The sequence below is a fragment of the Rana temporaria genome, chromosome 4 (assembly GCF_905171775.1).
Source record: "Rana temporaria chromosome 4, aRanTem1.1, whole genome shotgun sequence".
Lineage (NCBI taxonomy): Eukaryota > Metazoa > Chordata > Amphibia > Anura > Ranidae > Rana > Rana temporaria.
In genome coordinates this window covers 440,711,299-440,737,287 of record NC_053492.1, presented here as the reverse complement: position 1 = coordinate 440,737,287, position 25,989 = coordinate 440,711,299, and the positions used below count along the sequence as shown (strand labels likewise).

At 45.8% G+C, this 25,989-nt stretch overlaps 1 protein-coding gene and 1 pseudogene across 1 annotated transcript in view; one reads left to right on the top strand and one right to left on the bottom strand.

Annotated features, from left to right (window-relative positions):
- Nucleotides 1–318: 318 nt before the first annotated feature.
- On the bottom strand, nucleotides 319–814 carry LOC120935461 (annotated as a pseudogene).
- A 10,433-nt stretch (nucleotides 815–11,247) lies between these two features.
- Nucleotides 11,248–25,989, top strand: part of BICRAL (BRD4 interacting chromatin remodeling complex associated protein like) — a 75,072-nt gene continuing 60,330 nt past the window's right edge. Inside the window, exon 1 of the mRNA XM_040351509.1 lies at nucleotides 11,248–11,865. The gene's annotated coding sequence lies outside the window, so the exon portion shown is untranslated. The remainder of the gene's footprint in view (nucleotides 11,866–25,989) is intronic.

Sequence of the window (25,989 nt, the reverse complement as noted above, 5' to 3'; positions counted from 1 at the left end):
GTATTAACCCCCGCTAGCGGCCGATAAAGGGTTAATACCGCCCACAATGTGCCTCTGCAGAGGCGCATTGCGGGCGGTATTGCCGCAGTTTCCCATTGTTTTAAATGGGAAGGAGCGGTATACATGCCGCTCCTCTCACCGCTCCAAAGATGCCGCTGACAGGAGATTTTTTTCTCTCCCGCCAGCGCATTGCCTCAGTGTGGAAGCCCTCGCGCTTTCACATTGAGTAGGCAGTGAAGGAGTTTTTCAGGCGGTATAGCAGCGCTATTTTTTGCGCTGTACCGCCTGAAAAACTCCTTAGTGTGAAGAGGGGTCTAAGTATAAACAAGATTTAATTTATTTTAAGAGAAATTTATGCTGCTGGCTTGGTAGTCTCTTTCCGGAGTTTCTTCATCTCATGTTTTATTATCTTGTTCCTCATTTTCTTTGCTATCGTGAGTTTGTAAACAGTCAAAATCTGTCATCTTTGCTTTCCTCTCTCTTGTATCAATCCTCTTTGCCCAGTTAGTAGCAGTCCATTTCTCATTGATCTTCTCCCTCTCCCAGGCTTTACGGACATATTTCTGACGAGCACCGTGGGGGAACTTCAGAACAAAGTCAGTTGGCTGCATGCACTTGAATGGCATGGCTTGCCTTCTCACACCACTGCAGGGACCATCGATAAGAGCTCTATTTTGGTCAATGACATCAACAATTGCCACAAGTTTACCAGCATGGGGACCAAAAGAGACATAGGCAACACGGCCTATCTGCACATAGTGTTTGAACACCATGATGGCGCGGATAGCAGAAAGGCGACTAAAAATATCTTTACAAAAATGTATTTGTATAAATGTTGGTTGGTAAGGTTGAATAAAGACAACAGTCTATCCAGTACAACCTGTATAAATGTGACTGGCAGGGAAGGGGTTAACACTAGGGGGCGAGGACAGGGTTAAATGTGGATCCTGGGAGGGATTCTTACTGTGGGGGGAGGGGACTGACTGGGTGACCGATGCTGTGTCCCTATGTACAAGGGACACAGCATCAGTCTCCTCTCCCTGACAGGACGTGGAGCTCTGTGTTTACACACAGAGCTCCACGTCCCTGCTCTAAAACTGCCGATCGCGGGTACCTGGCGGACATTGTGGCCGCCAGGCACGCGCATCGGCATCGCGGTGACAAGCAGGGTGCGCTTGCGCGCCGCCGCGCGCGCCCCCAGTGGCCGGAGGATCCGAGGCTGTAAAAAGACGGCCTCCCGGATTTATAGAGCCACCTTGAGGCCGTCTTTTTACAGTAGCCCGGGTCTGAAGTAGTTAAGATACATAGATACAGTGCCTTGAAAAAGTATTCATACGATTTAAAAAATTTCCACATTTTGTCATTTTACAACCAAAAACGTAACTGAATACAAATGCACGCAACACTTTTCAATGTTTATTTGTATATTTATTTGTATTAAAAAAAAATTGCAAACCACTGATCATTTTGCTTCCACTTCACAATTATGTGCCACTCTGTGTTGGTCTATCACATAAAATCCCAACATTTAAGTTTTTGGTTGTAACATGACAAAATGTGGAAATTTCAAGGGGTATGAATACTTTTTCAAGTCACTGTACATAAAGATTAAAATGATATAAAAACTATTTTATATCGAGGGCTCCCCAAAGGCTGAACAATGCCATGATTGGTACATGAAGAGGTCCTTGTCCACCATATTGCTGCCTCTACACGTTTTGTGGGGGAAACAACTCACTTCCTCAGGAACTTCGTTGGCGTGATAATCTAAAATAAAAATTATAAATGTAAACAACATTTAGATTATCACGTCTTGAAGTCCTCCTGAGGAAGCAGGTTGTTTTCCCTATGAAACGCGTAGGCAGCAAAAAGGTGGACGAGGACCCCCCATTTTAATCTTTATGTATCTATGTATTTTAACCACTTCCCTACTGCCGCACGCCGATGTAGAATGGCATGGGTGTGCAAAAGGACATACCTATACATCCTTTTGTAATACAGGGCTAGCACTCGCACCCACTGTGCCGCGGGAGCATGCCCGTGGGTCCCACAGACACGATATCCGCTGGTGGCCCGTGGTTGCGACGAGGAGAGGAAGAACGGGGAAATGAGGATATTTATTAAAGCAAAAAGTTAAAAATACTGCTTTTTTTTCAAAATTGTCAGTCTTTTTTTGTTTATAGAGCAAAAAATAAAAACCGCAGAGGTGATCAAATACCACAAAAAGAAAGCCCTATTTGTGGGGGAAAAAAAGGATGTCAATTTTGTTTGGGTCCAACTTTGCACGACCGCGCAATTGAACTGGTTAACTTCATATTTGTCAACAACATTTGGTAAAGATATTTTTAGCCTGTTGTCCCTATCAACCAGAAAAGGTCCACAGTATCTGCTATTTTTCTCTCTTTCTTTCCTTCTGCCTTAGGGGTAGGGATTTCTGCATTTTGATGGAAATTGAATGAGGTATCTTAAAATGTTTGTTCCCTCTCCCCCCCCCCCCAAGTTCACATCTATTTTTCAGTGTCATGCAATCTGCAGAATACTTGCATCCTATGGGCCAGATTCACGTAGAAGTGCGGCGGCGTAACGTATCGTAGATACGTTACAGCGCCGCAAGTTTTTATCGCAAGTGCCTGATTCACAAAGCACTTGCAATGAAAACCTACGCTGGCGGCCTCCTGCGTAAGCCAGCGTAATTCAAAGGGATGTGTGCCATTTAAATTAGGCGCGCTCCCGCGCCGGACCTACTGCAAATGCTCCGTTCTGAAATTCCCGCCGTGCTTTGCGCGAACTGACGTAATTTTTTCAAACGGCGACGTGTGTAGCGTACTTCCGTATTCCCGGACGTCTTACGCAAACAACGTCAATTTTTAAATTTCGACGCGGGAACGACGGCCATACTTTAACATGGGCTGTGTAAAGTTCGGGCACCCAAAACGTTGACTAAATTTGCGACGGGAAACTAGACTAGCAGCGACGTAGCGAACGCGAAAAACCATCGTGGATCGCCGTAACTCCTAATTTGCATACCCGACGCTGGTTTACGACGCGAACTCCCCCCAGCGGCGGCCGTGGTACTGCATCCTAAGATCCGACAGTGTAAAACTATTACACCTGTCGGATCTTAGGGATATCTATGCGTAACTGATTCTATGAATCAGTCGCATAGATACTCTGAGAGATACGATGGAGTATCTGAGATACTCCGTCGTATCTCCTTCGTGAATCTGGGCCATAGATCTTATTTTTCCCACCTTCCTTTGCACCTTTAAAATAGTTGCTTTTATTTCCTGTTGCATCTTCAGGATGGAAAACTACCCAGCAAGACACAGGTAGCGAGAAAAAAAAATGATACAGGATTAATCCCTCCCCCTCTTAAGGTTGGTCTGCTGGTACACATTGTTTAACATGACATTGCCTGTCGATGTTTGCAGGAGAGAATTTTTGGTGTCTCACCTCTGTTCCAAGATTAAAGCGAAAAGTATGGCTAAACCTCTTTTAGCCCTATTTCTCCTGTGGGTCAAAAGAGTGCACTTTGTTCTGCACTCCTGTGACCCTTTTTCAGCTGACAGCAGACTGACATCAGTCGGTCTAGACTCTTGAGAGATCCTGACTTTAATGTCGGGATCCACCCAGATGCCTGATCAGAAGCTGGTTCAGCCTCTTAGCACGTTGCTAAGAGCCTGAGCCAGGTGCTCCCACCCCCTCCACAGCCGGGCTCTCCAGTAAGCACTGGAGGGGCAGAGCAGAGAGCTAGGGATTGACAGGCATTGGTTCTCTGCTCACTGAAAACCATTAACCTGAGTGATCAGTGGTCTTTAACCACTTAATCCCCGGACCATATTGCTGGTCAAAGACCAGAGTACTTTTGCGTTTCGGCACTGCGTCGCTTTAACTGACAATTGCGTGGTCGTGCGACGTGGCTCCCAAACAAAATTGGCGTCCTTTTTTTCACACAAATAGAGCTTTTTTTTGGTGGTATTTGATCACCTCTGTGGTTTTTAGTTTTTGCGCTATAAACAAAAATAGAGCGCCAATTTTGAAAAAAATTAATATTTTTTACTTTTTGCTGTAATAAATATCCCCCAAAAATATATAAAAAAAACAATTTTTTTCCTCAGTTTAGGCCGATACGTATTCTTCTACATATTTTTCGTAAAAAAAAAAAAATCGCAATAAGCGTTTATTGATTGGTTTGCGCAAAAGTTATAGCGTTTACAAAATAGGGGGTATTTTTATGGCATTTTTATTAATATTTTTTTTTTACTAGTAATGGCGGCGATCAGCGATTTTTTTCGGTACTGCGACATTATGGCGGACACTTTTGACACATTTTTGGGATCATTGGCATTTTTATAGCGATCAGTGCTATAAAAATGCATTGTATTACTATAAAAATGCCACTGGCAGTGAAGGGGTTAACACTAGGGGCGGGGTTAAGTATGTCCCTGGGTGTGTTATAACTGTAGGGGGGGTGGCCTCACTAGGGGAAATCACTGATCTTCTGTTCATACATCGCGCCCGCCGGGCACACACGCGCCCCTAGTGGCCTGCGAGAGAGCCGACGTAGGAGAGCCAACCTGCCGTCGCGGCAGGTCGGCAAGTAGTTAATCATTTGGTTCTTGATCTTAGAGGTGGCAGTGGATTGATGCTGCATCCACCTAGGTGAGTATGTATGTTTGTTTTTTAATTAATCCCGCACTTCTCTTTTAACTGTTTTAAGAATGCCCACAGTGCTTTTACTTCAAGAAGATGGCACAAGTAGGCTGTATCACATACATGTACGTGATCCAGCCTGTTTCAGGTTAGGGGTGTGCAGTACGCCGCTCCCGCAACTGCTGTGTCCACATAATCACAATGTTATCAATGCTGTTATGAATAAATTTAACTTAGAACAGCTGTAATTCCTATAGTAATGCTGTGATTGGCCCAGCTATAATTCTATAACTACCCAGCTCTCCCTACACACATCTTTCATCATTCTCCGCACTTCGTTTCCTTTTCACTTGGCGCTGATTTGACTTTGTGGTGGGGTTTCATAAATTCAGGGCTGATTAATAATATAGTTATTTACTATTTTTTTATTTTTGTACACAGGCCATAAATGACTTATACACATATGCTGGTCTCTGTGACCCACCCTACCTTCATCTGCCAGCCGAGACTTGTCTGACGTAGCCCCAACATACATTTGCCCTTTGTGGGTAATTTTTGTTTCTGTGATGCCCCTGTGCTTTTTGTTGGGTGTGAGTACCTTGTTTGGTTTCTTTTTAACATATAAGGTTTGGGGGAAAATTTTAATTCTATTTGACTTATTTATTCTCCTGAAGATGCAAACTTTGTTTGCGAAACCTGTCGAGATTATCAGTACTTGATAAATTGATAAATTATTTGTATTTGAATTGTGTAATAGACATTAATGTTTACAACTATTACATATTGATTATATGGCTACTTGTCTCTCAAAGTCCCATAAGAAAATATTGTTTTTGTTAATCCTTTGTACAGCGATAAAAAATTATTTGATCCCCTGCAGATTTTGTAAGTTTGCCCACTTACAAAGAAATGAAGGGTCTATAATTTTTTATCATAGGTGTATTTTAAATAATAGATACAGAATATCAACCAAAAATCCAGAAAAAACACATGATACAAATGTTATAAATTGAGCTACAGTTTAATCACAGCCTCATGGGGTAAGAAGGATGATCATGAGAAACGTATGAGATCAGCCCAAAACTACATGGGAGGAACTTGTAAATGATCTCAAGGCAGTTGGGACCACAGTCACCAAACAAACCATTGGAATCACAATACACCGATATGGATAGAAATCCTGCAGTGCCCGCAAGGTCCTCGTCCTCAAGAAGGCACAATTACAGGCCCATCTGAAGTTTAGGTGAACATCTAAATTATTCAGAGAAGGATTAGGAGAAAGTGCTGTGGTCAGATGAGACCAAAATGTAGCTCTTTGGCATTAACTCGACTCGCAGTATTTTGTGGAAGAAAAATGCTGACTACGCTGCTAAGAACACCGGGCCAGACTCACAAAAGAGATACGACGGCGTATCTCCTGATACGCCGTCGTATCTCTGTGTTAGGGCTGTCCTAACTATGCGACTGATTCATAGAATCAGTTACTCATAGCTAGCCCTAAGATCCGACAGGTGTAATTGAATTACACTGACGGATCTTAAGGATGCAATTCTAGGCCGGCCGCTAGGTGGCAAGGCCATTGCGGTCGGCGTAGAATATGCAAATAGATAGTTACAGCGATCCACGAACGTCCGCGCTGCCCGTCGATCTAACTTTACGTTGTTTCCGTCGAGTTAAAATTAGGGCTGAACCCTAGTTGTCCTAAGCCATGTTAAGTATGGCCGTCGTTCCCGCGTCGAAATTTAAAAAACAACGCCGCTTGCGTAAATCGTCCGTGAATGGCGCTGGACGCCATTTACGTTCACATCTAAACAAATGACGTCCGTGCGACGTCATTTAGCGCAATGCACGTCGGGGAATATAGCCGACGGAGCATGCGCAGTACGTTCGGCGCGGGAACGCGCCTAATTTAAATGGTGCCCGCCCCATTTGAATAGGGCGGGCTTGCGCCGAGCGCATTTACGTTACACCGCCGCAAGTTTACAGGTAAGAGTTCTGAGAATCAGGCACTTACGCTGTAAACCTGCGGCGGTGTAACGTAAATCACATACGTTACGCTGCCGTGGAGCAACGTAATTCTACGAGAATCTGGCCCACCATCCCTACAGTCAAGCACGGAGGTGGAAACATTATGCTTTGGAGCAGTTTCTCTGCTAAAAGTACAGACCAATGTTGCTGCATTGAGGGACCAATGGACGAGGCCATGTATTGGAAACTTGAATGAGAACCTTCTTTCCTCAGCCAGAACACTGACGATGGGTCGTGGATGAGACTTAAAGCATGACAATGACTCAAAACATACCGCCAAGACAGCAAAGGAGTGGCTCAAGAACATTGAGGTCATGGAGTGGTCTAGCCAATCTCCAGACCTTAATCCTATAGAACATTTATGGAGGGAGCTGAAACTTTGAGTTACCAAGTGGCAGTTAAGACACCTTGAGTATTTAGAGAAGATCTGTAAAGAAGAGAGGACCAAAATCCTCCCCTGAGATGTGTGCAAACCTGGTCACCAACTACAAGAAATTTCTTGCCTCTATGCTTGCCAACAAGGGTTTCTCCACCAAGTAATAAGTCCTGTTTTGCTTGGCAATCAAATACTTATTTTACTTACTGAACTACAACTCAATTTATAACATTTGCATCATGTGTTTTTCTGGATTTTTGGTTGATATTCTGTCTCTATCATTTAAAATGCACTTATGATAAAAATTATAGACCCTTAATTTCAAACTTACAAAATCTGCAGGGGATCAAATAATTATTTTTCCCACTGTACAATGGACTGAGTCCCACCCACATCATAGCATTCCAGCTATTGAGTTTCTCAGCTATCACATGGTACCTGGGCCAAGCACAGCACCCTGTACCACATGATTAGCTGTAGCCAATCACAGATCACTAGTAATCATAGCTGTTATGAATGCAACCCATTCATGACAGTTCAAAACATTGTTGTTACAGTGATCATCACTGTAACATCAAAGTGTAAAAAAAAATCCCTGATCACCCCCCACTATGATGACACTGAACTACTCTGAGTAAAAAAGTAAAAAAAAAAACGTCTGGAGGTCAAGTGGTTCACATAAACAAAACTTTACAACATTTATGGAGTGCTCTCAAGGCCCCTTTCACACGGGGCGCCTTCATTTGGGGGACTCTGCTTGCTCAATGGGCAATTTCTCTGCTGATCCCCCCTGAGCAGGGGATAATGTGTCTCTGCTTACTGTGCAGAGTGGAGATGGACACAGTCTCGCTCTCCTCTATGGGAAAAAAATTATTTTGTAAAGAGCCTATATGCTCAGACCTGACCTTTTTACTATTAATATATTTGAACGTCCGATCAGGTCCGCCGGAAAAACTGACAGACATACCTGATCTGACAGCCCGTGTAAAGGGGGCCTAAGTCCATGTTGTTAAAGCGGAGGTTCACCCATGGAGAACACTTTTTTCCCCTTAGATGGATGCTCGTTTTGTCTAGGGGAATCAGCTAGTTGTTTTAAAATATGAGCTGTACTTACCGTTTACGAGATGCATCTTCTCCGCCGCTTCCGGGTATGGGCTGCGGGACTGGGCGTTCCTATTTTGATTGACAGTCTTCCGAGAGGCTTCCGACGGTAAAAAAGCCGAACGTCGGTGCGCAGGCGCAGTATAGAGCCGCACCGACGTTCGGCTTCTTTCGGCTACTAGTGACGCGATGGATGCGACCGTCGGAAGCCTCTCGGAAGACTGACAATCAAGAAGGAACGCCCGCTCCCGAAGACCATACCCAGAAGCGGCGGAGAAGATGCATCTCGTAAACGGTAAGTACGGATCATATTTTAAAACAACTAGCCGATTCCCCTAGACAAAACGAGCATCCATCTAAGGGGAAAAATGGTTTTAGGCTGCATTCACACCTGAGCGTCGGTCGTTCAGCGTTTTTTTTCGGCGTTTTTTTCCGGCGTTTTGACGCGCGTATTCATGCTTATTTGCGCGTTTGCATACAGCGTTGTGCGACATTTTTGTACTTTGATGTTTTTTATTTTAGCCAATAGGAAAAACTATCATCTTTTCATCACTTGTTGCTATGTTGGTAGATTTTTTTATTCTTCTGCATGGGCGACAAGTTCTATTGATAAAAGCGACGAAACGCCCGTAGCAAACGCCCGTTGTCGCGCAAGTCGCTTGAATCGAGCGTTTCCATTACTTTCTATGGGAAATGGAAACGCTCAAATACGCCCAAACCGCCCGATACGCGCGACAAAAAAGGGTCCGGAACTTTTTTTGGCTACAGGCGATGGGCGTCAGGCGCATCAGCGTTCAGATGTGAACCATCCCCATAGACTTTAATGTATTTTGGTCCCTCTGGCGTTTGTGAGCGTTGCGCTACAGGCGACAAAACGCCTAGGTGTGAATGGGCTCTTATGGGTGAACTCCCGCTTTAAGTGTTACCCAAACTGTTGGCGCTATATAAATCCTGTATAATAATAATAAGTCAACAAACAAAATCTTAAAATTTTCAGGTGAATTATCGAGTCTCTACCAGCAAAAGGATGCAAAAAAATCTGTAAAAAAAAAAAAGAAACAATTGATTTGCAGATTATTTTTCTACCCTAACTCACGTGACCAACTTTCACCAAAAAGAATACCAATGTGAAGTTTACCCTTTAAAGCGGGAGTTCACCCAATTCGGTTTTTGTTTCTATTTTCCCCTTAGATTCCTGCTCGTTTTGTCTAGGGGAATCGGCTATTGGTTTTAAAATATGATCCGTACTTACCCGTTTTCGAGATGCATCCTCTCCGCCGCTTCCGGGTATGGGTCTTCGGGAGCGGGCGTTCCTTCTTGATTGACAGTCTTCCGAGAGGCTTCCGACGGTCGCATCCATCGCGTCACTCGTAGCCGAAAGAAGCCGAACGTCGGTGCGGCTCTATACTGCGCCTGCGCACCGACGTTCGGCTTCTTTCGGAAAATCGTGACGCGATGGATGCGACCGTCGGAAGCCTCTCGGAAGACTGTCAATCAAGAAGGAACGCCCAGTCCCGCAGCCCATACCCGGAAGCGACGGAGAAGATGCATCTCGTAAACGGGTAAGTACGGATCATATTTTAAAACCAATAGCCGATTCCCCTAGACAAAACGAGCAGGAATCTAAGGCTAAAAAGTGTAAGCTATGGGTGAACCTCCGCTTTAAAGCTCCATGGCTTCTTGTAAAGTTTCTATTTCTACCACATCAATCGAGGGGGGAGAAAAAATGAAACGAAAAAATTAAATAAAAAGTAGAAAATAGACTTCTCTTACCCACATGATAAAGAATCAATGCATAAAATATGCAAAACTATACAAATATATTGTTATTGCATTGTTTTTTTCTCTCTCTCTTTTTTTTTGCATGTGTGAGTGTGTGTGTGTGTGTGTCCCCCCTCTCTCTGCGTGTGTGCGCTCTCTCTCTCTCTCTCTGTCTGCTCCTTGTGGCTGAGCGAGGTTCATGTTGCTCTCTCTCTTTCTCTTTACACTGCCAGCCCCTGATGTGATGGCGAAGAAACCCCGTTGACAAGGCACTGCTTTTTCATGACGGTGAGTTTCCCTTTGAGTGTATTATAATTTTGTGATAAAAATTTCAAGGAAAAAAAAAACACACAACCTCCTTCCTCCCTTCCTTCGGGGAGGGAGAAAAAAAAAAAGAGAGAGACGGGGAAATCTATCTCCAGACAGACAAGGAGAAAAAAAAAAAAGAGGAGCAAATAATATTAATAAAAAAAAATACAGTTGCCAAAAAGGCAGCAGATTAGGTTTCAGGCTAAAGAGCGATTGGCTAGCGCGTTTTTTATCCCCCCTTCTCTCTCTTTTTTTTTTTTCAATTTGGCAGATATATAAAAAAGGGAAAGAAAATATTTATTTCCCTTTCTATATTTCCTTGTGCGAGTAGCAGAGAGAGAGAGAGAGGGGGTGGGGGGTGATGTTTATCATCCTGGGGGGAGGGGAAGGCTTGTTTTTTAGCTGGAGGTGGAAAGAAAGTAGCCAAAAAAAGGTGACAGCGTAACAAGGGAGGGGTAGTTTGTGAGGTTTTTTTTTTCTTCTCGATGCAAATTGAAGAAGGGGGGAAAGAGAAACTCTTCTTTTCAATGACTCATTGATTTGAGCCGGTTTAAAATTAGTTTTTCTCTCTCTCCCTTTTTTTTTTCCTTCTTCCTCCCACCCCCTCCTCCCAGCCCTGGATCACCACCATAAGAGGGGGGAAAATAGAAAAAGAAAAATAATCTTTAGCTATCCCCTCCCCCTTCTTTTTCCTCTCTCCTGTTACTGGCGTTAAGCTGCATCGCCGGTTTTTTTTTTTTATTTGACGGTTGTCTATAGAGCTGAGGAGACAAATGGACGGCTCTTCCTCAGGACCGACGGCGGATTGTCTCCTTCTTCCAGGCCGGGCCTACCTCAGGGAAGCACCGACGGCGCCTCTCCGCTTCTATTTATTTCCGGTTTCCACTCAAGCTCGGCCTTCTGGATGTTACCGGTTTATGGAAACGTTTTTTTTTTTTTTTTGTTGAGGGGTTACGGTTGAGGCGACCGGCGACGGAGAAGAAGACGGCCCCAAGGGAGACGGGCACTCCTTTTCTACTGTATCCCCTCAACGTTCCATCCGCGCGCCCCGGTTCCCCTCACATCCTACAGCGCGCTACATTGTATCTCCTCAACGTTCCATCCGCGCGCCCCTGTCCCCCCTTATAGCGCGCTACATTATATCCCCCTCAACATTCCATCCGCGCGCCCCTTCACCATCCATTACCAACGGTCCGACCGCGCGCCCCTTTCCCCTCACACTCCATTCTGTCTCCGCGCGCCGCTCCCTATATCCGCTGTATATTCGGCGGGCCGTTTATCGCTCGTTTTATTATCATGGCGGCTTTGTATTTGTAAAATTACACCCCCTGCTATACCCGACTCACTTCTGATAAATTCAAGGACTGGGCTGTGTTTTTTTTTTTTTTTTAGGTATTTTTATTATTTACCAACGCGTTTTTTTTGCGGGTTTTCTGACGTAATTTGCGGGTTACATTGCGGGATTTGTATGTGAGGAGGGAAGATGGCGGCGGCCGTTGGCGGAGGGCCAGGGGAGATGGCGCACTTCACACGGTGGCCATTAGAGCCCGGGACTGACTGACTGAGCTCCCTCCATTCCTCACCGCGGCGCCGCCTCCTCCTCCTCTGTGCTCAGCATTGCCTGTTAGATTATGTTTGTATGTATTAAAGCTGTTTTCTTTACTTGTATCTAGTCAGCTGTATTTATTATTCGTTGTAGGTTGTGTATAGAGTGTTTTATGTTTGTATAGTGTAGCTGACAGGACTCAGGAGTGCATGGCTGGGAAGGGGAGTCGATAACTGGGATATCTAGAGCCTATGGCTAAGAAGGGGGAACCTATAGCCGATTGTCTATTGTTAAGGGGGGCCTATAGCTGGGAGTGCATGACTGGGAAGGGGGGCATATAGCTGGGGGTTCATGGCTGGGAAGGGGGTCCTAGAGCTGGGGGTTTATGGCTGAGATATCTGGAGCCTTTTGCCAAGGGTCCATGGCTGGGAAGTGGAGCCTATAGGTGGGGGTTTATGGCTGAGAAGGGGAGCCTATAGCTGGGGGGTCCATGGCTGGGATATCTAAAGCCTATGGCTGGGAAGGTGAGCCTATAGCTGGAAAGGGAAACCCTATAGCTGATGGTTGGAAAGGGAGCCTATAGCTGGGAGTGCATGACTGGGAAGGGGGGCATATAGCTGAGGGTTCTTGGCTGGGAAGGGGAGCCTATAGCTGGGGGTCCATGGCTGGGATATCTGGAGCCTATGGCTGGGAAGGGGGTCCTAGAGCTGGGGGTTTATGGCTGAGATATCTGGAGCCTTTTGCCAAGGGTCCATGGCTGGGAAGTCTATAGCTAAGGGTCCTTGGCTGGGAAGTCTATAGCTAAGGGTCCATGGCTGGGAAGTTGAGCCTATAGGTGGGGGTTTATGGCTGAGAAGGGGAGCCTATAGCTGGGGGTCCATGGGTGGGAAGGGAGCCTATGGCTGGAAAGGGGAACCTATAGCTGATGGTCTATGGTTGGAAATGGAGCCTATAGCTGGGAGTGCATGACTGGGAACGGGGAGCATATATCTGGGGGTTCATGGGGGGGGGGGGTGGAGCCTATAGCTGGGGGTCCTTGGCTGGGAAGGGTTGCCTATAACTAAGGGTCCATGGCTGGGAAAGGGAGCCTATAGGTGGGGGTCCATGGCTGGGATATCTGGAGCCTATAGCTGGGAATGGGAAGCCTATAGCTGGGGGTCCATTGCTGGGATATCTAGAGCCTATGGCTGGGAAGGGGAACCTAATAGCTGATGGTCTATTGTTGATAAGGGGGGCCTATAGCTGGGAGTGCATTACTGGGAAGGGGAGCATATAGCCGGGGGGTTATGGCTGAGAAGGGGAGCCTATAGCTGTGTGTCCTTGGCTGGGATATCTGGAGCCTATAGCTGGGGGTACATGGCTGGGATATCTAGAGCCTATGGCTGGGAAGGGGAGCCTATAGATGGAGGTATATGGCTGGAAAGGGGAACCTATAGCTGATGGTCTATGGTTGGGAAGGGGAGACAGTAGTTGAGAGTGCATGACTGGGAAGGGGAGCCTATAGCTGAGGGTTCTTGGCTGGGAAGGGGAGCCTATAGCTGGGGGTCCATGGCTGGGATATCTGGAGCCTACAGCTGGGAGTCCATAGCTAGGAAGGGGAGGCTATGCCTGGAAAGGGGTGCCTATAGCTAAGAGTCCATGGCTGGAAAGGGGGGCCTATAGCTGGGGGTTTATGGCTATGATATCTGAAGGCTATAGCTGGGGGTTTATGTCTGGGAAGGGGAGCCTATAGCTGGGGGTCCATGGCTGGGATATCTGGAGCCTACAGCTGGGGGTCCATAGCTAGGAAGGGGAGGCTATGGCTGGGAAGGGGTGCCTATAGCTAAGAGTTCATGGCTGGGAAGGGGGCCTATAACTGAGGGTTTATGGCTATGATAGCTGGGGGTTTATGTCTGGGAAGGGGAGCCTATAACTGGGGGTCCATGGCTGGGATATCTGGAGCCTATGGTTGGGAAGGGGAGCCTATAGCAGGGGGTCCATTGCTGGGAAGGGGAGCCTATAGCTGAGGGTCTATGGTTGGGAAGGGGAGCCTATAGTGGGGGGGCCCATTGCTGGGAAGGGAAGCCTATACCTGGGAGTGTATGACTGGGAAGGGGAGCCTATATCTGGAGGTTCATGGCTGGGAAAGGGAGCCTATAGCTGGGCACATTCATATTACACATTACTCCTATCACAGTTATCACAACACTGAAATCACTGTAAGGTGAATATTAATATTATTACGATACAGGACTTGGATATTGCCAACAGTTTTCACAATTTTTTTCAAAAATTAATATTGCTGATTTAGTAAAGGAGTTACACTGCAATTTCTCAATTCTGGGAAAAATGAATCAGTTATTTATCTGCCCATGATTGGGTTATTGAAGTGAACAATTTATTGTGCAAATAATCTCACCCCTTTCAGGGCTGGTTCACACCCCAATTTTGCATTCCGGATGTGTTTTCTGCATGCATTTCTTTCCCCGTCATCTGTATTGAGGATTTATTCTGATGTATTGTTAATGCAGAGTAAAGATGCACAGGACTGCATCTGGTGTGAAGCAGCCCTTAGTAAATCAGATTTCTGTTATTAACTATGGTTAACACTTTAGAACTATAATTTGTGTAAATATTGTATAAAAAAAAAACATGAATTACTGTGCAGATAAGATTTTAGTGTAAATCGCATGATCAAGGACATTTAAGCTGAACATTTTAGGACGTTGGAAGTTTGGGGTTGAGGACAATGCTCTGTGGTGTTTTGTAAGGCATTTCACACACATTCTGGGATCCCAATCTAAATACAGTTTGGCTGTGTATTTATTGAAATGGAAAAAAACATGTAAAGGTAAATGGTTAGGCACAATAGGGTCTATCCTAAGGTCGGGTTATATATTAATAGGATGAGTTTTGTTATAATTACAGTTTAAGTACAAAATATTGATACTGTACTGGTTTATTTTTATGTGCCTGGATTGTATACCATACTGAGATGGAACTTTTTTGTTTTGTTTAATGTTTTTATAACTGTACAATAGATTCCTGAAATTCTTGGCTAACCATTGGATTTGTAGAGTTGGAATGTCTGTGCTTGATGTTGGACTTTAGCTCTCTTTTGATAGTAGTAGTTTGTATGATGTACAGTATGTGCTGACATGGGATTTGTATATTCAAAACCTAAAAAGCATGAAAGATGTAGCGAGGATTTAACCACTTCCCGACCGCCCCATAGCAGATTTACTGCTACAGGGTGGCCATTCTGTGCAGAATCACACACGGGCACGCGCCGCTTCTGCTGTGATTAGTCACAGTAGAAGCCGATCAGCGGGTTGCCGGCCAATGGATGTCCACCGACACCCGCTGATCGTCGAGGAGAGAGGCTGGAGGGAGCTCTGCATATGTAAACAATGTGGAGCTCCATCCGGTCAGTGTGGATGTGAGGCCCCGTACACACGAGGGGACCGTTTTCATTGGACATGTCCGCTCGGAGATTTCTGTCTGATGGTTGTACACACCATCAAACAGAAATCCGCGCGGACACGATACGCGGTGACGTGGCCGCGACGACGTGCGCGGCCCTGGAAGGTCAATGCTTCCACGCATGTGTCGAATCACTTCGACGCATGCGAGGGCTTTCGGCCGAGCGGACATGTCCGGTGAGTCTGTACAGACGACCGAACATGTCCGACGGACAGGCTACCAGCGGACATGTTTCTTAGCATGCTAAGAAACATTTGTCCGCTGGAAACCTGTCCGATCCGCCGGACAATTGTCCTGTCGGCCCTACACACAACCGAACATGTCCGACGGACCAGTTTCAGCAGACATGTTCGGTCGTGTGTACGAGGCCTGATGGTTTTTATTTCCCTGCAAAGCATCCCTTAGTAAAAACTTCACAGGTAGTACAAAAACACTGGTTGGGCACACATTTAACCCTTTGATCACCCTAGATGTTTAACCCCTTCCCAGCCAGTGTCATTAATACAGTGTACAATTTTTTCACTGATCACTGTACTAGTGTCACTGGTTTCTACAAAGTATCAGTTAGGCTACTTTCACACATGGGCGTCGGCGGTAAAGCACCGCTTTTAGCGACGATTTATTGTTGTTTTTGCAGTGCTTTTCAGCTGCTAGCGGGGGGCGCTTTTAACCCCTGCTGGTGGTTGAGAAAGGGTTAAAACCGCCCGCAAATCGCTGCTGCCCATTGATTGTATACACCGCTCCTACAGCGCCTCAAATGTGCAGCTAGCAGGACTTTTTTGAGTGTCCTGCCAGTGCACCGCTCCGGTGTGAAACCCCTGGAGCATTCACATTGGAGTGAAAGGATTGGCTGTTTGCAGGCCCTATTTTTAGCGCTATAACGCCTGCAAAGCACCTCAGTGTGAAAGTAGCCTAAGTGTCAGATTATATACCGCAATATCGCCGGACCACTATAAGTCGCGGATTGCTGACATTACTAGTATGAAAATAAATAAAAATTCCAGTATATAGCCCGTAGTTTGTAGAAGCTATAACTTTTGCGCAAGCATACGTATACGCTTATTGTGATTTTTTAACCAAAAATATGTAGGAGAATACACATTGGTCTAAATTTGTATAGACATTTTTTATTTTTTTTGGATAGGTTTTATAGCAGAAAGTAAAACATTGTTTGTTTTTTCAAAATTGTCAGTTCCTTTATGTTTATAGCGCAACAAATAAAAATCCCAGAGGTGATCAAATACCACCAAATGGAAGCTCTATTTGTGGGGGGAACAACGTTGCATGACAGTGCAATGTCAATAAATGGCCTGGTCATAAGGGGGGGGGGGGGGGGTGGTGTAAATCTTCGGAAGTCAAGTGGTTAAACAAGAGCAAATAAAGGCAGCATTTGTTACAGTATAAGGATAACTGTGTACCAGTACCACTTTACAACATGGGGTATGCTAAAATTCAGTAATAGTGACTGGCTGCAATGGCATTTATTTCTATGGTGCGGGCAGCCTAGTGTCATTGGTTATTTCCTGGCCTGCCACTTGATGGAAGCGTGTCCACACTTTGAGTAATGTCCACACTTTGAGGAGTGAGTAAAAGCTGCACAGGCTGCAGGTCACACTTTAGAGAGAGAATGATGCCTGCCAATAATGCTGCACTGGAAAGAGCAGAGCTTTTTTTCTCAGAAAATAGGTGCAGGAACTCAACCACGACTCCGTTCAGATTTCACAAACAGTAGAAGGGTCTTAAAGGGGCATTAAATACCAGGATTGCATTACATACAGAGTGTAGAGTTCAGGGGGGTTACACACAGAGTGCAGAACTGTCACTTGTAAACACAGAAACCAGACTTCTGTGTTTACAAGTGATTGTGGTGAGCAGGCACCAAAGGGTCTGAGCCAGAGGTGGTGGAACTGAGTTCCCCCTGAAAAAAAGCCCTGGAAGAGAAACCGCTCAGGTGTGGAAATCTTCCGAATAAATGCTTCCCCCAGGACCACAGGTACAGGCAATGCATACGAGATTGCAAAACAAAAGAAAGGATTCTTCTGGACAGCCGCACTCCCAACAAAAGTTGCCTTTAGCCCAGGTTCACACTGGGTACGATTTGAGATTTGATTTCACTTGTCTAATCGCATCTTAAATCGGCGGCATTTGCCGGCAATGGCACCGTCCTAATCGGTGCGACGCCGCATCTGCGGTGCTCCACCGATTTCAAAAAGTAGTTCCTGTACTACTTTTTGCGATTTTGGGCCGCGATTTACATTGATATCTGTGCAGAAACCTGCACAGATGTCTCTTTTAATTTGCAGCCGAAATCGGGACTGCCAGCGGGAGTGGAATCGTGCGAGTTCAACTGAACTCGCACGGCTTCACTCCCGCATCCCAGTGTGAACCTGGGCTTAGAGCCGGTTCACACTGGGGCGACTCAGCCGCCTGGCAAGTCGCGTCCCATTCTAGTCAATAGAACCGTTCTAATAGAAAAAGGTTCTTGTACGACTTTGGGGGCGACTTGCATTGACTTCTTTACAGAAGTCATTTTGCAAGTCGCCTCTGAAGTCGTCTTCAGGACGCCTTGCCGAGTCGCCCCCGAAGTCGTGCCGCCCCAGTGTGAACCGGCTCTTATTGTAAAAATCCAAGATAGAAAAACAGCACTACATGTCACAGCAAATCTGACGCGTTTCACACTGTATTTAGTGTTTAATCATAGCTATGCAGGGCACTGATCATCAGTTCAGCCCCAGCAGTGCCCATCAGTGACACCAATCAGTGCGGCATGTTAGTGCATCTCCCTACGAGGAGATGCAGGGATCTACTATATGGTGGGAGGGAGGTAGTTAAAAATTGTCCTCTCCAATCTCCTAAGATGTATATAATTATTTTCAAGGCGTTTCGGTCCAGTCAAATTATCCATCTCCATATGTCAGCCAGTTTTGCTTCAAGGAAGAGCTGAGAGCGCAGACAAGGGGTTAGCTATTGAAACCTATTGATGATGTCACTCCTCCAGGCTTTACTAGCTGTTGTTGCAGCTCTTTCTCCTCTCCCCTGCAGCTGGCACTAGCTGGCATTGTTGGCGATCACCGGACTCAACCATTGCGGCTTGAAAATAGGTAGGTATGTACATCTTTCTTAGCAGGTTAGTTAGCATGGGTGTTAGAAGGGGGAAGTGATCAGCTTTAAGGCTAGTTAGGTATGAGATGGAAATCCACTTTAAGGTTTGAAGAATAGGCCTTGATATATTTCATAAACCCCACTACTGAGAGCAACACAGAGCTTATTTTTTCTCCTTAAAAAAAGGACAATTGCCTGACTTGTATTTACCATGTCACTTCAGTACTTTAAACTATTGACCTGAAACCAGTATACATGGCAGATCAGAAGTTCAGTGTACATTACTTGTGTGTTCGTTCCGGCTCAGTGACTTGGAAAGTATTAATGCCACAGACCTAAGTAACTAGGATTTTCAAAGGTCAACAGTGGCAAACCTCCATATGGCTTTCCTTTACATTGAAGGAAACTTAAAGGGGTTGTAAAGGTAAAAAAAATTCCCCTAAATAGTTTCCTTTACCTTAGTGCAGTCCCCCTTCACTTACCTCATCCTTCTGTTTTGCTTTTAAATGTCCTTATTTCTTCTGAGAAATCCTCACTTCCTGTTCTTCTGTCTAACTCCACACAGTAATGCGAGGCTTTTTCCCTGGTGTGGAGTGTCGTGATCGCTCCCTCCCTTGAGGGGGCGAGCAGGAGAGTCAGGACGCCAACTAACACACAGCTCCTTTCTCTATCTGCAAAGAAGAGAGCGTCCTGACCCTCCTGCTCGCCCCCTTCCCCCTCAAGAGGCTTTCTCCACACCAGGGAGGAAGCATTGCATTACTGTGTGGAGTTACAGACAGAAGAACAGGAAGTGAGGATTTCTCAGAAGAAATAAGGACATTTAAAAGCAAAATTTAAGGATGAGGTAAGTGAAGGAGGACTGCACTAAGGTAAAGGAAGCTATTTAGGTTTTTTTTTTTACCTTTACAACCCCTTTAAGAATGTACTGCTGGGGCAAATTGGGGGCCCTTTTGCAGCTGGTGAAATATAGAAGTCTGTCATTGCTGTCCACCTTCTGGAAATTAGAGGTGCACTGAATGGAAATTTTGGTACTGAATTTTAAATTCAGGATGCACTTGGCCAAAACTGAAAATGACAGTTTAATAATAAATATATACCGTATTTATTTTCCTATAGCGCGCACCCATACTCTAGAAGGGAAATTCCTGAAAAAAAAAGAATTACTTAGTTTGTCGGTGTCTTGCCCGGCGTCCATCGGCAGCCTTGTCCGGTCCGGCGTCCGTCTGCGGCCTCGGTGGTGTCCTCCCCACTTCTCTCGTCCTGTCTCTGAGCTCTCCCCCGCTGTCTCTGAGCGCCGCCGCCGACATATACTGAGCGCAGTACACTCGGCTACGCTCGGCTCCTCTCGCATAAAGGCTAGGAGGCGGCACAGGGCGTGGCCGCGAGCGGGGCCGAGTGTACTGCGCTCGGTATATGTCGGCGGCGGCGCTCAGAGACAGCGGATCGGCGTATAATGCGCACCCACGATTTTCCCGATTTTAAGGGGAAAAAAGTGCGTTATACGCCGATAAATACGGTACTTGTATTATATTTGACGTTTTAATTAATATCATGAATTTATTGTCGGCCATTATCGGCACCTTTAGCGCAAGAAAAGCTCAAGAAAAATGCATCCCCTTCAGTTCTATGTATGTCTTCACACTGGTCCGTTGCGCTTCCGTTGTGTTAAGAATCTGACAAGAATGCATCAATAACGCACCAGTGTTACGTTTTTGAGTCCCATGACCTATGAAAAATACACCATAAGCACACTAAAATCGCAGCATTTTTATGGGCACCCTTTTCTCAATTGGCAAAATGCTGAAAACATAGTTTTCAACCCCAGAACAAGCATGCAACAAGTTAAGCCAGCACTCTGGATCAGCTTTTTAAGTGTTTGTAAACCTTTAACTATACGCAGTGAAGTGACTGGCATCAGGTGATACACAGGGATGATACAAATCCTACATAAGTTGTACCTGTTTATCTGCAGTCTTCTCTTCTTTACATCTGTTCAAAGTGCAGAATTGAGCTTTTCCTATCATCTTTTGTCAGAAGTATCATGCTGATAGCAGAGGGATGGGGCAGCAGAGAGAAATGACACTTAGTCCTCTGGACTCAGCCAAGTACACACTATAGAGCAGGGATATGCAATTAGCGGACCTCCAGCTGTTGCAGAACTACAAGTCCCATGAGGCATAGCAAGACTCTGACAGCCACAAGCATGACACCCAGAGGCAGAGGCATGATGGGAATTGTAGTTTTGCAACATCTGGAGGTCCGCTAATTGCATATGCTTGCTATAGAGCAGTGTTTCTCAACTCCAGTCCTCGGGGCGCACCAACAGGTCATGTTTTCAGGATTTCCCTCAGATCAAACTGCTGTGGTAATTACTAAGGCAGTGAAACTGATAAAATCACCTGTGCACAATAATGGAAAGCCTGAAAACAAGACCTGTTGGTGCGCCCCGAGGACTGGAGTTGAGAAACACTGCTATAGAGGGATATGCTTAGTTCATATTTCATGTCAGAGGTTCACAACCACTTTAAGGTAAAGTCAGCATAAGCGGTCCTCACATTTCTCAGTACAGTTTCCTTTAACCACCTGTCGCTCGCTAACAACACATTTATTGCTAGTGGGCTGCACAGCAACTTACCCAGTATACTTCCTTCTTTAGAGGTTGCATGCGCGTGCCCCCCTGTTGACCTGTGCTGTGATTGGACACAGTATGAGTTTGTCAGCAGGTTACAGCCCGTCATTTTGGCAGTATACCTGCTGGTCAGCTGTGGAGACTCATAGCACAAATCTGTGTGTTTGTAAACAGGATCTGGCTGGATCTCTCCCTGTTGTTCAGAACTGAAAGCAAGGAGGGAAACCCAGCCACACCAGTGTGTAAAGGACACATACTCTTCCATACTTTTGTTAGGCACACGATAACCCCTTGATTGCCCTCCTGATCACCCAACCAGTGCCATTAGTACAGTATTATCATTGTATTAGTGTCACCAGCAGTGGTGGTCCGGCCATTAGGGGTGCCCAGGCACCGCATAGCATGAATCTATCTACGGCTGCCACTGCCACCCCCTATTCAGGCGTCCGGCCCCTTTCAGGATGGCGGGCGCCTGAATAACAGCGACTCGGGTGTTTTTTTGAAACACCTGATTAGAGATAGGCTCTAATAGGCTTCAAAATATGTGGGCTCATGGCACAGAATAATGAATATTCGCTGTTGTAACACTAATCCTCAATCCGGCCAATCAGAAGCAGGTGTGAGACCCGTTTTCTGTTTGGCCGAAAAGACACGACTCCTGATTGGCCGCCAAGAAGGAGGAGGAAACTGAGGCCAGAGCCGTCACCCGTGGTGAGCAGTAGAAGGGAAGAGCCGCCGAGAGCCTGGGAGAAGCGCTGCATAGGTGTGGTACATGCACCAGACCCGCCCACCGACCGATGGGGGGGGGGTGATGCTACTGTTTTATGCCCCCCCCCCAAAGAAAATTGCCACTGCCCGCCACCAGTGATGTTAGTGTCCCTCCCAACCAGTGTCTGGTAGCGACAGATTGCCCGCCACACTAAATTCACAATATAAGTTGCTGATCACTGCCATTACTAGTAAAGTGTCTTTTAGGATCAGTATCTTGATCAAGATCAGAACTATACTAATGTCCCCAAAAACGCAGTGTGAGCAGGATCAGCCCCCAATCATTGCCAGCACTTGCGATATGTAGCAGAATAGCAAAAAAATGCCCTGTTCATGAAGGGGATAAAACCTTCTGGAGGTCAAGCGGTTAAAACTAGTATTATGGTTGTGCCCAGAGAAGACTGTGAACCAAAAGTCATCAATCGGATAAAGACTTTATAGAAGCATCCAAAAGACCATTGTTTTTTTTGAGCTACAGCAATACACAGTTGGTATATAGAAAGTGTCCATGTGAAAAAGAAACTTTAAATCAGGGCTCAAGTCCTGCGGGAACGCGTGGGAACGGAGTTCCTGCACTATTTTTACAGCAGGAACTCAATTCCCTTTGCAGTATTAGAGCAGCCGAGAACAGCCAAGCCACCCGAGCCAATCCTTCGATGCCCAGCTCGAGTCACTGTCAGGGGCAGGCGAACCTTAGTAATCCTTTATGTTACTGGCCGCTTCCTGTATATGGATTCATCAGGTAGTGTGCGTGGTATTCCATCACTTCCTCAATGCCGCAATGTCTCCTGGGAGCTTTTGTCATTGTTCCCAGGAGACATTGCGGAGTCCTGCCGCGAGTTATCACGGGATTTAGAAAGAAGCAACATTGCGGGCAGTAAAATAAAGGATTACTAAGGTACAGTGGATCGAAAAAAAAAAAACATGCGGTTTAGTAATTATGCATATGAGCGTATCATATTTTTTTTTTTGGTGGGGGAGTGGATCTTGGGTGGGAGTTCCCACACTTTTTTCCCCAGGACTTGACCCCTGCTTTAAATCCTTATGGAGTTTGCCAGAAGGCACGTGGGAGACGCAGCAAGCATGGAAGAAGGTTTTGTGGTCTCATAAAAAAATGCTTCGGGAGGTTGGCAACACTGCTTCCAGAAGGACAGTGGCCTGGAACGCAAAGCCATGGTTATATTGAAATGATGTAAAACCAAGAACCTAAGGCTGCTTTCACACTGAGGCGCTTTTGCGCTAAAAATAGCGCCCTGAAAGAGCCGCTCCTTTATCTCAAGGCATTTCACACTGGAGCATTGCGCTGGCAGGACTGTAAAAAAAGTTCTGCCAGCCGCATCTTTGAGGCGCTGTAGGAGCGGTGAACATACCGCTCCTAAAGCACCCCTGCCCATTAAAATCAATGGACAGTGCCTTCGAACTGCCCTCAAAGTGCCGCTGCAGCCTTTTTCGGCCGCTAGCAGGGGTTAAAAATGCCCCGCTAGTGGCCGAAAATCGCATAAAAATTTACAGTTCAGCGCGACGCCTCAGTGTGTTTTGTCTTTTTAAGAACCATGCCGCTCTAGTTTAGAAAGGCTAAAAGGCAGTTGTACCCTTTGATACCCCTCTTAGTGTAGCCCACCTAAACACTTTACCTTGGCCCTTGTCACAGCAATGGTTACTGTGTGGCTCTGCGCAGAGCTACATAGACTTTCTACATATTCTGTCCCTTCCAGGTCCTCCTTTTTTCTGAGCATGCCTCTGGCAGCCCCATTTATTCCTATGGGGAGCCTTATGGCAGATTCCAGCAGTCCCGTGGAGTATAGCTCTCGGCAGTGAATGGTGATGCGGCATGCATGTGTAGAAAGAAGAGGTCCTGGCAGGGGTAGTTTCTGCATGAAGCAGCACTGTGATGTTTTCTGGAACAGAGACCTAGGTAAGTTTTATACCGCGTACACACGATCATTTTTCGACATGAAAAAAAAACGAAGTTTTTCCAACTTCATCATTAAAACGACGTTGCCCACACACCATCGTTTTTCAACTGCAAAGCGCGGTGATGTACAACACGTACGACGGCACTATAAAGGGGAAGTTCCATGCGGATGACGCCACCCTTGGGGCTGCTTTAGCTGATTCCGTGTTAGTAAAAGACGATTCGCACTTTTCTGTCTGTTACAGCGTGATGAATGTGCTTACTCCATTACGAACGGTAGTTTTACCAGAACAAGCGCTCCTGTCTCATAACTTGCTTCTGAGCATGCGCGGGTTTTTAGCGTCGTTTTAGCCCACACACGATCATTTTTTACAACCCGAAAAACGACATAGTTTAAAACGTTGTTAAAAAAGGCAGCATGTTCGAAATAAAACGTTGTCGTTTTTCAGAAGCCGAAATTTTTTAATTTTAAATGACATTTTTTTTTTTTAAATTACGTTTTTTTCATGCCGAAAAATGATCGTGTGTACGCGCCATTAGGCCCCTTTCACATTGAGGCGTTTTTCATGCGGTACAGCGCTAAAAATAGCGCTGCTATACCGCATGAAAAAATCATGCCCTGCAGGCTTCAATGTGAAAGCCCGAAGGCTTTCACACTGAAGCGGTGCGGTAGCAGGACCGCTCCAAAAGTCCTGCTAGCCGCATCTTTGGAGTGGTATAGGAGCGGTGTGTTTACCGCTCCTATACCACGCCTTCCCATTGAAATCAATGGTAAACCGCGGTAATACCGCGGTATTAACCCTTTTTCGGCCGCTAGCGGGGGTTAAAACCTCACCGCTAGTGCCCGAATATCGCGGTAAATACGACGGTATAGCAGCGCTACAAATAGCGCGGCTATACCGTCACCGCGGCTCCACCGCCCAATGTGAAAGCAGCCTTAGACTAGATGTGGGCTGCCCTCAGGGAGGATGGGGAGACTCTTTTACTGATAGGCTCAGCCTCCTATTTTTCACATTAGGTGACCAAACCATTTTTGTCGTTTTTCACTTTTTTATTTTTTATTTTTTATTTCTTTTACTATTTACCCAAAGCTTTAAAAATTATTAAAATACCCACCAAGCCATATATTTTCTGTAAGTAAAAGGCCTGTAAAATTAAAAAGATATTGCTATTGATTTTGTATGGCCCATGATAGTTGTGTGAACGTTTATCAGATCTTTATTTTAATTAAATAATTCCAAATATAGTAAAACCTTGGTTTGAGAGTGTTTTGAAAGACAAGCAAAAATTTTAAATAAATTTTGACTTGATAAACAAGCGATGTCTTGATATAAGAGTAGCATCATGTCACAACAGAGTATACAAGAGAAGTATAGCAATATGGTTACATTTAATGAAGGTACAACATTTAGAAACTCACATGGTTGATGATTAAAAGAGGCACATCTAAGTATGCCTGCATCCAGGGTAAAGCTGTCCACATAGACCACAGGTGTCAAACACAAGGCCCGCGGGCCAAATTCGGCCCTCGCACCTCTCCTGCAGCTGCAGGAGAGCTCCAGCCCTCCTCTGGTCCTCCAGACCCTTACTTTCTGCTTTCAAGCAATGCATCCAGCTTCTTCCCAGCAGCAGCACAATGAAAGGGGGGTACACTGATGTAAGGGAGAATGGGGGACTCAACTTCTGATGGTGGGGGGGGTCTTGATATCTAATGTAAGGGGAGGGCAATCATAATGCTGATGCAACCCACGATGAAATTGAGTTTGACACCCCTGACATAGACCATCATCTGCACCACCATTGATGTCATCCCTTCCACAAGTGGTTCAAGCCTCGCTTTCAGATCACTCTACTGGAGGGTAGTCTTCCTGGTCACGATTGCAGACTGACAGCGGTGAGAGTCAGCGGTGAGGAAGGCCCCCCACCCCAGTCACGGAATGCCGGTTACCCGCATACCAGAAGCAGTGCGGCCGCTTTATGGGGGCGCTAGACTAATTTGCCTCTCAGCCCAGTCCGCCCCATAAGACTGGTGCTACACTAACAGTGTAGCGCAAGCCGGCAGGGGCTCTTTAAGTGCTTCCCCCCGCCTCCCCTGCAAAGTGCTGCCCTAGGCCTGGGCCTTGTTGGCCTAGGTGAGGATACAGCGTTGACCCCGGATACCTGCATACTTAGATGTGCCTCTTTTATTCATCAACCATGTGAGTTGCTAAATGTTGTACCTTCATTAAATGTAACCATATTGCTACACTTAGAGGCGCCTCTCTTCTCTTTTATACTCTGTAGCTCCTGCTGGATTTTGCTTCTAATCCCCTTGGCTTCCATTGGTGGATGGACATTTT